This window comes from Oxyura jamaicensis, chromosome 3, assembly GCF_011077185.1.
Source record: "Oxyura jamaicensis isolate SHBP4307 breed ruddy duck chromosome 3, BPBGC_Ojam_1.0, whole genome shotgun sequence".
NCBI classification, from domain to species: domain Eukaryota; kingdom Metazoa; phylum Chordata; class Aves; order Anseriformes; family Anatidae; genus Oxyura; species Oxyura jamaicensis.
In genome coordinates, this window is record NC_048895.1 from 73515559 (window position 1) to 73528830 (window position 13272).

At 37.7% G+C, this 13272-nt stretch overlaps 1 long non-coding RNA gene across 2 annotated transcripts; it reads left to right on the plus strand.

Annotated features, from left to right (window-relative positions):
- The first annotated feature begins 1331 nt into the window (after positions 1-1331).
- On the plus strand, positions 1332-13070 carry LOC118164701. 2 transcript variants are annotated; one of them, XR_004749617.1, is made up of 4 exons: positions 1332-1438; positions 2078-2128; positions 11290-11342; positions 11453-13070. It is a non-coding gene; the product is annotated as an uncharacterized LOC118164701 (long non-coding RNA). The 2 variants fall into 2 exon arrangements; XR_004749618.1 differs by having other exon boundaries at positions 12062-13070.
- Positions 13071-13272: the final 202 nt, after the last annotated feature.

A 13272-nucleotide genomic window follows, 5' to 3' on the forward strand; every position in this document is an offset into this window, starting at 1 on the left:
GCAATTAATATTACCAGCTGTGACTAAAGCTGCTATGAATATGGTGATTCCAGAGTATTTAGCATATTTATATGAAAAGGTATCTTAAATATCTGTTATATAATGATATGACTTCCCATATAAAATTTGATTACACAGAATTAAATATAACTACATTCCATGCAGCAAAATAAAGGTAAAGCTAGGAGGGCAAGCAAACTTGGGACATTCTTCCGGTAAAAATTTAGAAGAGTGAGGAAATAAGGCAAAATACTTTTTTTCTCTCCCTTCTAAAGCCTCCACGTTTCTTTTTGGAAACAAACAAAAAACAAACAAACAAACAAAAAAAGTGCAGGGAGGAAAATTTGAGCCGAAAGAAAATTTTGAACTGAAAGAGCTGGAACTTGGTGGTGGGACAAGTTAGCTTTTTGTGCTGCCAGCTTCCAAGATATTCAACTTCTGGAGATCTGAAAACATAGGGAAGAGTTACCATAGTAAGAAAGTAGCATGAGGTCAGACAGATGTCTGATAGGACCCTGGTCAGACTCTGACAGACACCCATTGCAGTAGCCAGTTCTTATGAAAGATTTTGCTTTTGAGGAATAGTACTTCCTAAGCAACTTTTTTTTTTTTTTTTCTTTTCAAAAATTCTAACAAAACCTTTTTTTTTTTTTTTCCCTAGAAAAAATGATGCCATTACAAATAAAACAAAAACTGAGAGTTGGCAGTAAGGCATCTGCATTGGCTTAAAGGCTTCTTTCTTTGTATGCCACTAAGCAAACTCCACCAGCTAGACTTGCCTTGTCTGTAGCTTTCTCTATTCTATTTTTAACACCTTTGTCTTAGGCACTGAAATCTTCCTCCAGCTCACAAATGCACAAATGCCCTGCTGAGGAATAAGGTCGATCAGAGCCTGCGAACAACTATATTATTTATTTTTCATCGGCTCATCTTAGTTTTGTAACTGGTGCATAGCAGTAAACTATGTAACTCCTCACACTGCTCATTCTGATTGCATGTCTCAGAGTTAAAGCTGTGGGTATGCCTGCACAACTGAAACAAATAAAAGATCCATTTATGAGGAATTAATTGTGCAAAGTGAGGGATAACACCTGCAAACTCTTGCAACCCAATTATCCAGATCTCTTGGTACCTACCCCCAGAGGCAGGTTTTGCCCCTTCGGCAGGCTGTGGAAGTACAACACTGTGCAAATAATTGATAGAGGCACAGAATGATATTCAGGCCTTGAGATACTGAATTTGGAAGATCTTTTTGCTTTTTTTTTTTTTTTTTTTTTTTTTTCATGTCACATAACACCAATTTTAAATCAATACGTTTTTTTTTCCCAACAGAAAGGAAGGAGGAAGGCTGATTTCCCCTTTGTTACATGCAGATTAGCTCTGCTTGCTGTCAATATACACACCAGCTAGACAAAGTTCGGACAGCCCTCTTTTAAAGGTCTGTGCCAGTTTACAGCTTGTCCTTTTTCATGTCATTTTCAGTGGCTTTTGGTACCCTTCTTATTGCTTTATTTAACCTTTATTCTCTGGCTTGCATTTGTCCCAATCAATGGTAAGTGCACACCTTTCTGTTCTGGACTCTCTGTGGACTATAACAGGGTTTTGTTCACTTGATTGAGTTGTTCTATTATCGTTATTTCTGTTTTCTCTCTTAAAGCTCGGCTTTCTTTAATTCACTTTAAACAAACATCTGAATAGCTGTAAAGGGTTGAAGATACCAATCCCGTCAAGATCCCATTGATCTTCCAGCTGAAGCTGCTGGAAGATAAGCTGGCTGGTTTTTCTCAGTACTTTGGTTTTTAATTTTCTGATTATTTTGATAGCTCAGTAGTTTTTGTAGCAATGAAGGTTAAATCATCCTTGCCTTTTCATGTACACCTCCTTTCTGTGCAAGTCCCAGCCAATATGGCACTGTCAGAAAGTGTTAGATACAGCTTTTTATGTTGTCTGAAACAGTTTCTCAACTGCAAGCTGGAAATAACGGTTTGAAAGCCTGCGTCCCGGACTGAGTTTAGCATGTTGTGTTAACACTTATCTTCATTATGGTTATTTCTGCCAAATGTTTTCTGCTTTTCAGACAGCTCCAGTTTTCCTGAAGGGAAAGATCTGTTGGGCATTAGCTGTGGAGGTAAATAACTGACCATAAAGAGTGTGAGAGGAGAGAATTAGCTTGCAATGGGTTGTATTTATTTATACAGAATTTCTGATGTGTTAGGTACATGTAGCTGTGTCCTGAGTTTTACATTTTTATACTCCATTTTTAGCATGTATTTCAGATTGTAAACTTTAAACATTGACAGCACTTTCCTAGGTTAAAGAACAGTGATGACCTGAGGGTGGGTCTGTGCTGTTGAGAGGAGACACTGCAGAGCTCTCTGAGCACCTGGAGCTGTGCACCATTAAGTCTTCACACTGCTGCAGTGGCTTTGGGGTTGTATATATATGCTGTACTCATCAAAACCTCTGCTTTTGGTTTTAGTACAAGCAGAGACATTTCGAATGTCTATTTACTTACTTGTCAGGTTCTTCTAGCTGTGCCAAAAATCACAACTCTATGTATTCATTCATTATAACAATATGCTGAATATTAAGAAGGTCTGTTGGCTTCCTTACAAAACAAATAAACAAACAAACAAAAAAACAAAAACAATTAAATAAATCTTACTTTCTTTCTCTGAAGCAGGATATGAGAATTATGAAATGGCTCTATCAGGCTTGGCAGATTTGGAATCCACAAGGAATTTTCCTCTGTCAAATTAGTAAGGATGTTTTCTGTTGTTACCTTGTAGTGTGGCAAGATCTATGCTGCAGAATCATTTGGCAATTTATCTGACCACGAATGTGAAAAATGGCAGTTTCAAGGACTGAGTCCAGGTTATGTTTTATCTTTTGTCTCCATATGTGGTGATTCTTTTGGCCTCTTCTGCTCCTTTCTTCTGATTCTTATCTGAGAACTTGGAAAGAATGAATGGATCAAATCTGAATTCAGTGTAACATCACAACCCTGAATTTTTAGGAGATCAAACTTTCAGTTATTTAAAGAATTAGTGGATGGGCCCCACTGAGAGACTGCTCTCAGGGAAAAGGAGTGGAATTCTTCCTCTCAATTCCCACATGCAAGAAATCAGCCAAGGAAGGCAGGAGACCAGCATGGCTGAGTAAAGACCTCTTGGATGAACTAAAATGTAAGAAGGAAATGCATAGGTAGTGGATCCAAGGACATGTATCCTGGGAAGAATATAAAGATACTTCCTGGGTGTATAGGGATGGGATGAGAAAAGCCAAGGGACTGTCTGAGTTGAATTTAGTGAGTAATGTGTGAAGAATAATAAGATGGGATTCTACAGGTATGATGATCAGATAATGAAGATTAAAGAAAACATACAGCCCTGATAAATAAGACAGGAGAACTGGTGACAAGGAGAAGGTTGAGGTACTCAATAAATGATGATGATGATACTTATTATTTTTGACTTACTTTCCTTTTCCTGTGTCTCTGGATGTAGGACATGGTAGGTAGGCTCTTTTGGCTGTCAGGGCACACTGTTAACTCATATTCAACTTGCCATCAGCCAGAACCCCCAGATGCCTGCTCTCCAGCCTCTCGTTCCCCAGTCTATACATATATCTGGGTTTGCCCTGTCCCAGAACAGAATATTTCCCCTGCTCTTTTTTAATTTCAATTGACTGGTGATTCCCCAGCACTCTACTTTTTCAAGATCTCTCTGCAAGAAGAGAAGAACAGGTTTGAAACCACCTGATGAACCTGAACATATGCAAGTCCATGGCATCTGACCAGATGCAACCCAGGGTCCTGAGGGAACTGGCAGATGTAGCTCCGACTCCACAGGGTACTTGAAATGTCATGGCAGTCAGGCAAAGTCCCCAGTGACTGGAAAAAATATCACACCCATTTTAAAAAGAATAATAAGGAGGACCTTGAGAGCTACAGACCAGTCAGCCTCACCTCAGTGCCCAGTAAGATCAGAGAGCAGATCCTCCTGGAAGTTATCTTGAAGGATATGAAAGACAGAGCGGTGATTAGAGACAGCCAACGTGGTTTCACCAAAAACAAATTGTGCCTGACTAATCTAGTGGCCTTCTTTGATAGATCATCAAAGATCAGTAGATGAGGAAAGAGAACTGATGTCATTTACCTGGACTTCTGTAAAGCCTGTGATACAGTGCCCCACAGTATTCTTGCCTGTAAGTTGGAGAGAGATGGATTCAAAAGGTGGACCATTAGATGGATGAGGAATTGGCTGGATGGTCACATCCAAAGAGTTACAGTCAATGGCTCAATGTCCAAATGGAGAAACATGATGAGTGGTGTCCCTCAAGTGTCTGTATTGAGACCAGTACTGTTTAATATCTTTATTAATGACAGATTGTGTGATTGAGTGCATTCTCATCAAGTCTGTGGAGGACACCAAGCTGAGCGATGCAGTTGATACATTAAAGGGAAGGGATGCCATCCAGAGGGACCTTGACTGGCTTGATAAGTGGGCACGTATGAACATCATGAATTTGAACAAGGCCAAGTACAAGGTCCTGTATCTCAGTCAGGGCAGTCACCAATCGATGCAGACCAAGTGATGAATGGATTGAGAGCAGCCCTAGGGAGTAGGACTTGAGGGTACTGATGGATGAAAAATTGGATATGAACTGGAAATCACAGAATCATAGAATGGTTTGGGTTGGAAGGGATCTTAAATCATGTTCTTGCAGCCCAGAAAGCCAATCATATCCAGAGCTGCATACAAAACCAGCTGGTCAAAAGAGGTGATTATTGCCCCTCCACCATATTTTCATGAAACTGCACCTGGTGTACTGCATTCAGGTTTGGAGCTCCCAGCACAAGAAGGACATGGACCCGTTAGAACATGCCCAGAGGAGGGCTACAAAAATGGTCAGAGGGCTGGAACAGCTTTCCTATGAAGAAAGGCTGAGAGAACAGAGGTTCTTCAGCCTGGAGAAAATAAGCCACCAGGGAGACCTTACTGCATCCTTTCAATATGTAAAGGGCACTTATAAGAAAGACGGAGAAAGACTTTTTACCAGAGCCTGTAGTGACAGGACAAGGGACAGCAATTTTAAACTGAAAGAGGGTAGATTTAGATTGGAAATAAGGAAGAACTTTTTATTATGTTGAGGGTGGTGGGACACTGGCACGGGTTGCCCAGAGAAGCTGTGGATTCCCTGTCCCTGGAGGTGCTCAAGGCCAGGTTGGATGGGACTTTGAGCAACCTGCTCTAGTGAAAGATGTCCCTGACCGTGGCAGGGGGGGTTGGACTAGATGATCTTTAAAGGTCCCTTCCCACTGAAACCATTCTATGGTTCAGTGATTCACCTCAAAATTTGTGGACTGTGAATGTTATACCCAGGACAATATATAATACAACGGAAAAGGGCCTTGAAACTGCAGTTTAAATTCATGTCTGCCTGTTGTCCTAAATCATCTGATATACTTGTCCTACTCTGAGGTAAAGCCATTCCAGGGAATGTAAATAAACTCTTAGGCCAAACAAATAGTACAGAAATGTAACAATATTTCCACTCCTCCCAATTTATTGCTAAAAAAGAAAAAAAAAAAGGTATTTATTTTACTTCAAAATTTTTTTTAATACTAAGAGGCTGTAAGTGCTGTTAGTGTATCACAGGCTGAAGGTTCAAAAAAGCTCTCCTTGCCAGTGATGTCTTTGCAATAATTCACCTTTGAAGGAATTGAACTATCAAAAGCACCAAGATAAGCTGTAGAAATGCATAGGCCTGCATAAGTGGGAGCAAATGGAATTTTGAATTGAGAACCTCTAGCAGCTATGCAGATAATATAATTTAAATCTATTTTTTTGTATAGAAAACAAAATTACAGTGAAACATGTAAGCATCTATATAGTATAGAAGGTATGATGAACTTTGAGATGCATGAAAAAAATATTAATTTAAGCTTATCCAAACAGTAAAATTAAAATTCATAGATCAACAAATAACAATGAATATTAATATATATAATTGCTGGTGTGTTTGTGTATGTGTATTTATGAATATATATTTTTTTCTCTGTCTTTATATCACTGCTTTGTCTTTGGGTCTTTGTAATATTTGTATCTCCTAATAGCAAGGTGATCACAGATGTCCATGTGATGTCCAGGATATCAGTCTGTAAAGGGTAACTGCCATTAGTTAAACCTACTACCTCCAAATAATAGTAATAATGTCCTCACTCATAAAAGTAATGTTCTGATCTATGACATACACTGCCAAGCAAAGTATCATTTAGCTGGAGAGGAAATAAGGAAATCAGGAATATATGCAGAATTGGGTACTATATCTTGAAAAGCAGTGTTGGAAGACAATTTGGGTTTACAGTGGACAAGCAACTGAACATATGCTGGTGTTATACAGCAGGGAGCTGGCAGATCTTTTGATGCATAAATGGGTCTGGGGGGGCAATAAATGGGAGCAGGAAAGTGATTTTAATTCTTATACACAGTAGTGGTGAGCCTGGTACAGGAGTACCATGCACTGCTCTGGTATCAACATTTTTAAAAGGTTGTTAGAACGGTGGCACAGAAAAGAACTGTAAAATGCCCTACAGAGACTGCACATCTCTGAGAGATAATTTCATTATAATGTATAAGTATCTTCAGGGGAAAAATACAGAACACTGAACCAATGGCTGGGAGCTGCAGACAGACAAGTTAAAATGAGACAATATTCTTAAAAGTGAGATTGATTAACCATTGGAACAAAGGAAGTACTTGAATTCTTATTGTACTGCAGTCTTCAAATGAAGGCTTGAAGTCCTTCTGAAAGTCAAACGCAACTTACAAGACTCACAGAGAAGTAACTGTCAGACTCTGAATGGCCTGTTAAATACAGTATGCCAGAGCCACCAGAGTATTTTCTCCCTTCTATTCTTGAACTCAAAAATGTGAAGCCATGTGTTTCACTGAGAAGTCCCTTCAGATGGTTTGATTTCTGGGCCACATTTCAAAATCCTCCTGACATTAGACAGGGAATTCAGAAGCATTCCACTTACATTCTCCTCTGAAAATGACATTACATTTCTCTCTGATTAATCTTGTTGATTTCAGAATATCCTTTGTACTGCAGAACACTTCTTGCAGTCCCTCATGGTTGAGCATTAGTGATGTCTAATTCATATAATATGATATAAAGTTTTTCTTCATCAGTATGTCCCTCACAGACAGGATGAAATCTTAAGTATCTAGAAGTGAAAATTAATTGTTCAAAGTCAATATATGTCCAGCATTGGCTAATTCTAATGAACACCTGTTGGACTGTGACGGAACACTGTGATGGAAAGCCCCATTTCATAAGCAAAATATTTTAATGCTATGCTTTAAGTTACTTCATCTATCCTGCACAAATAAGAGTTACAGCTGAAAAGAAAACCTGTTTGTTACTAGCTAATGGTAGTCATTGAGCAGAGATCACAGTTCATGATAATTCTTCCATTTTGTAATGCCAGCTTTTCTATTTTTATGCTTTTTTTTTTCTTTTTTCTTTTTTTTTCTTTAAAAACATGTAAGACATTTGATGACTTTACTAAGCTTTTGATACAACACATCATGGGGGAAAAATAAGCAGTTGTCGATGGCTGACTGAACTGGAATGCTTGAAAAATAATGATGTATGGCAAATACAGTTGTAGTTGAAAGTGCTCATCACTTCAGAGTTATCAGCAATTGCAAAGAAAATATTACTAGCACCTATAGCTTTTGTAAGAGAGAATGGACAAAGAGCTATTTCTCTAGGCAAATCATTAACAATAGGATGTTTCCAATACATTAAGTACTTCCAGCTTTTGTATTTTCTAGTTTTCTTTTACTTGGTGAAAACCAAATCAGATCCTGTTCACTTTCTGTTCCAAGTCTTCTGTAAGGTGAAAGGAAAAAAAAAAAAAAGAAAGAAATACAAACCTCGTGCAAGTTAGTGTGTGATTTTTAAGCTGATACTATTCTTGCTTCCACTGTTTTATATGCAATGTTTAAAATACTGTTTTGTGAATTACTTCTGATTCCCGGTTCTCTTAATTTTATTTTCAAAGGCTTATTTTAAAGTTCAGACTTATTGCTACTATCCTATTTATTGTGCATTTCATTAAATTATTTGGCACACCCTTTATTCACTGAAGGTACCATTGGGCTATGTTATAGAAAGTAACCTCGCATCTGTATTTTCAAAACACAAGGATTTGTAATTTAACTTCAAAACCCCACCTGACATGAATAAGAAGCATAACTAGTTGGTTCTCCAGCTTAGTATTTAAAAATGGATGCATACTTCCCTAAATGTTTTTAAGGAAAAGACCAGTAGATGGATGGTACTGTGGGATTAGATTGTACACTTCAGTATATGAAACAAAGATTAGAGGAAAATCAGTTATGGTAACAGGAAAGTGGGGTTTGTGTTATTTCTTCCTTTCCCAAGACCACACTTCTTTACCTTTTATCACACAAGTGACACACAAGTGAAGTGATTCGGCAAAGTTAATGTGTTGTTCTGTGGCACTAAAGGTGGAAGAGATTTGCTGAATTAAGTGAGGCTGGGGTCTTCTATATTCCATTCTACCTCTAGAGGAGGCTAGAAATCTTGATTTGAAAGATGATGAGCTTTGCGAATGCACCTGTCAATATTCCCTGTTTCCAGCAAATTGATTAGAAACACTGGAAAGACAAAAGGTAAGAACAGCTTCTGTGCTTTCCTTAGTGCAATATCTATTTTCTTGATTCCCAAATGAAGCCAACATTACAGAAAAATTCATAAATTAAATTTAAATGTACTCTGTTGAGTAATATCAAATTAACCTATTCTTCTCAGAAAACCACAAATCACATAAGTCAGGCTGTTTATTTAGATTCATTCCATAATGTTTTAAGACATTTTCCAAATTAGGAACAACTAGAATTTTCAGTCCTTAAAAATGCTAAAGAGAAATTGCTACTAAAGAATATGTGTTCATTTCTTAGATATTCTTGAGGAGCTGCTGCCATTTCATGGTCAATGCTAGGTCTGTTCTGCTAATAATTTTAAAGCCAATTATCATGCTGAGAATTATTTGGTCTATTACACCATCTCTGAAATAAAGATGAGTTGTGCTGGCTTGTGTCAGATATGGTCCCAAAGAGAAGAAAGACTGAATGCAATTTATCCCAGATCACCCTCCATCTGCTTGCTTTGAACACCTGGGGCCTTTCAGCTTCATGTTTCTCTTGACCAGGGACTGTTAACTCCATTGAAGTACTCTGGTTTCCACAAATGGATGCCAAAATGAGAAGATCAAACTCATTTTATTTTATGATCCAAGCCTGGATTTGAGTTTAGGTCTCAAGGAAGACAAGGACATAAAGTGAATATTCTCTTTCATTCTATTGTTCAGTTGCTTTTTGTTTTAGCTTAGCTGTCCTGTGTCTTACATGTAGATTTATGTTATAGATTTAGGTCACTTCCAGAGTTTTACATCTGGAAATAAAATTTTGCTATAAAGCGGCAGCAGTCGCAGGAAAGCCTATTTTAATGTCACAACATAAAAGCTGCATATATTATTTTAGATTCAGAGATAAAATGAAGGCTGGTGTTGTGAATCTATGTTACAGTAAAAGAGAAAATCAAGAAGTTGGAGCTCGTTCTGGTGTCATATGAAACAACAATATATGCAACACAGCTGGGGATTTTCCTTTCAATTTCCAGGAAGCTTTTCCATCTCAATGTAAGTAGAGAATTCAGGGCATTCCTTACTTCTGTGTGACTTCAGTCCAACCCAAGTGGTTAAAGGCATTGTAAGAATACGGAGAACAGAGTATTCATTTATTCATTCATTCCTGTAATACTTTTATTAAACTAATGTTCAGGCACCACTAAGGAATATGCTTCAGCCCTTTTCACATTCTTATTGAGATTTTTCTATATGAAATAGACTTGCCCATCATATTCAAGTTAGTGTGAAGAAGGATTCACCTTAATAGATGAACAGCTGAGTCTCAAAGATATGACATTGAAAATGGAAAGATTCTTTGCTAAACTTGTTAATTTGTCTAAAAAATGAAATATTCATGTTGTGATTTATAAAGGTCCTGAGCAATACTAATTTTATGCATTCTAGTCATTATTAGACTGACCATAAGTGACTCCTTAAAAAATATGTTTATGAAGGCTTTTGTAGATAAACATGAAACAGTATCATGCAAAAGAAGAATCACCGAGACTAATGGTGTGGGATATACATTCTGTCTTCTGTGTTCTTCAACTGATGTGCTTACAGAAGGGATTTTCTTCAAAGGTTTTATCACAGCTATAGCCAAAAGCACCTACACTCACTGCCAAGCTGTGTAGTGTGATCTAAGAAATGAGTTTATATTGTGGAGTGAAATCTATGAAATGATTCCCTCAGGTTTGTGTCTTTCTTTGATCCCACATTTAAAGAAAACAAAACAAAACAGTCCCCTCTGTAGCCAGCCCCCCATTTTACTATGAATAGTTTTTAACTGCCATCGAAGAAGCCTAATTTCATCCGGTCCCAGTTTCAGCTGTGAACAAAACAAAACATCCCTGAATTTTCCTATTTCCTGCTTCACACCTTGCAGTTTAAATAAAGAAACAGAGAAGCCTTGCCTCAGTTCCTAAACTGGGGCCTCTGGATTTATATTATGACAGCTGAGATCGTAATGCAACAGAAGATCATGCAGAGGTATAAATAGACCTGTCATTTTAAGCTAAGGTGAAGGTGTTATGTGCTGGTACAACAACGCAATTCGATAATTAAAATGATTATAGAACAGGTGGCATTCAACAGCATGTAAAATCCTGTACATCAATCATTCAGGAAAAAGAATCAATTAAACCACTTAGTGAAAGTGTAAGATAGAATATTAAAGTTTCAAAGATACGATCTTGAGGCTGTATCCATCTCTCAGTCTTCTTGGTAGCAAATTTAAAAAGAGGTAGTTGAGATATGATTTACAGAAGATTCACTGTGAATCTTGGGACTTTCTAGAGAAATCAGCAATCCCAAATACTTTGTGAACCATGCTTGTTACAGTGATATCTAAATGATATTTTTCCCTCCAAATAACAATAGAAAAGTTTCATATCTAAATATGATGTCCTTAATTTATATTACAAAAGGATTTTGTTTGACTGCTCATCTGGACCTAACAAAAAAATTAGAACCTCTCACATATTTGAAATAAGGCAGAAAACTGGAATTGGTGGTATTTCCTGGTTTCAGCCATATTTACATAAGCTTTTCTTTTTGTATTTTAGGTCTTCTGCTTCAGCTGTGATCAGAAAGAACATAGGAAATAAAACCTAGTAAAGTAAACTAATTTTAAATCTTAAGAAAGACTATGTTTGAAATTCAAATGGAAATGTGTATCTGCTTTTACAGCTGGAAGATTGGTGCACTCATTTTTTTTCTGTTATTTAGGTTGCAGTCCTATAAATCTTTCCACACTGAATTACACTGAATGGTGCCCCACAGAAAGACCAAGATTCACCAACGTCAGTTCCTGAAATGCAAGAATCAGACACTCGTGATGTTACTAGAGCCCATGCAGTTCTTAATTTGGACCTAACTTCACTCATTTTCCCCATCTTTTTTTTTTTTTTTTTTTCCTTCCCCAGCTTTTTACAGTCATTCAAGAAGTGTTTCATAACTTAATTATTAGTAGGCATAATAAGTACAAAATGCCTAGCAGAGTAACAATAATGTCATTGCAAAGAATGTTAATGGCTGCTGTATCAGTAGCACTCCAGCAAATTTTTAATGGTGTTGAGGACGATAGTATTGGTAGTATCTGAGAAACCATCTTTAATTTGACAAGCAGTCTTAAGTCTATAATGTCTGCCTTGGAGACTAGCTCTCCCCTTGTAAGGGACGGCAGGGGCCATGCTCAAATTACATGTCTGAGTACAAGAGGGAAACGGGTCAGGGCCACTACAGACCCCGTTTCAGAGAACTTATTCTCCTTGACTTTAATCCTACAAAGTCCACGTTTCATGTGTACTGAATCATTTTTTCTCAGTGTCTTTATAGCACATTTTGTGTGCAATGCAGCCATGCCCGGTGCTGTTGGCTCTTCACTATGCACTATAGGAGCTTCCATTCATCAGCAAGGCAGCGCACTGCACCCAGCTGACTGAGTGTCAGCTTCACGCCACAGTAGCCAGCGGCAGCCCGTGACCTTCGATTCTTTGCTAATACTACTTGACATCTTCCGGGCTTGCAAGCTAGACTGCAAAGAAAATAAATAAATAAGGATAAATTGCAGTGTTAAAGCACATTGCTAAGAACAAATAAACAATGACTGGTCCTTTAAGTTATGGATTTACTTTTTTTAATATATATATATTCCTCAGTTTAAACATGGAAATTAGTATACTGAATGCTATTCTGCAAGGGTACTGTTCTTCTTTTTAATAAATATTCTGGGAATAGTTTTATACATTTAGCAAGCTTGAAGTCCCCAGGTTATAAATCATCGATGTTCCATATGGCACAGGCACTTTTTGAACTGTGTACCCACTGGAAAAATCTGTATATTGTTTTTTCTGAATGCTTTTCCCTTGCCCCTTGTATTTATAAATCATATTGTCACCTGCATAAGCTGTTTATTTTCCAAATTTTTGTTTGTCTGCAGTTGGGGGAAGGAGGAGGGGGGTACTGTAGGGGGAGGAACAACAAAAGATACCATGTCCTTTCCAATAGCTGTGCTATTTAAGCTTGTACAAGTGATGGAAGGCTTAGAGTGTATTAGAGTTTCAGCTCTGTTTTCAGATTGTCTGTATTGAATGTTTTTCCTTAAAACAAGTGCAAAGAGCATTAGATCTCCTACCTAAAAATAGCAGCTTTTAATGGAAAGTATGAGATGCTGAACCTACAATGGAGAGGGTTGGAAGCAGCTGGGGCTGTGCTGGCCTGCATGCAGCCACAGATGATGCTGTCAATAGCACCATGGTGGTTTGGTCTGCTCTCAGGTGAGTAGGCACTTATGATAGTCCTGACCCCTACCTGTTTTAAGGTTTCCTTCAGGAAATGACCTCCAGGATGCCCTATAGTGGAAAGCTTTTCAATAATACTTCCAAAAAAGAAAAGTTTGCATTGATTATTATTTTTATTCAACAGCTTTACATTTAATAAAATGCTCAGACTGCAGATTAATGCTTGACATAATTATTATTTCTCTGTGCCTTGAAAATGATATATAGATTGAAAAGGTCGATTCCACCATAGTTTATTCTGGCAGC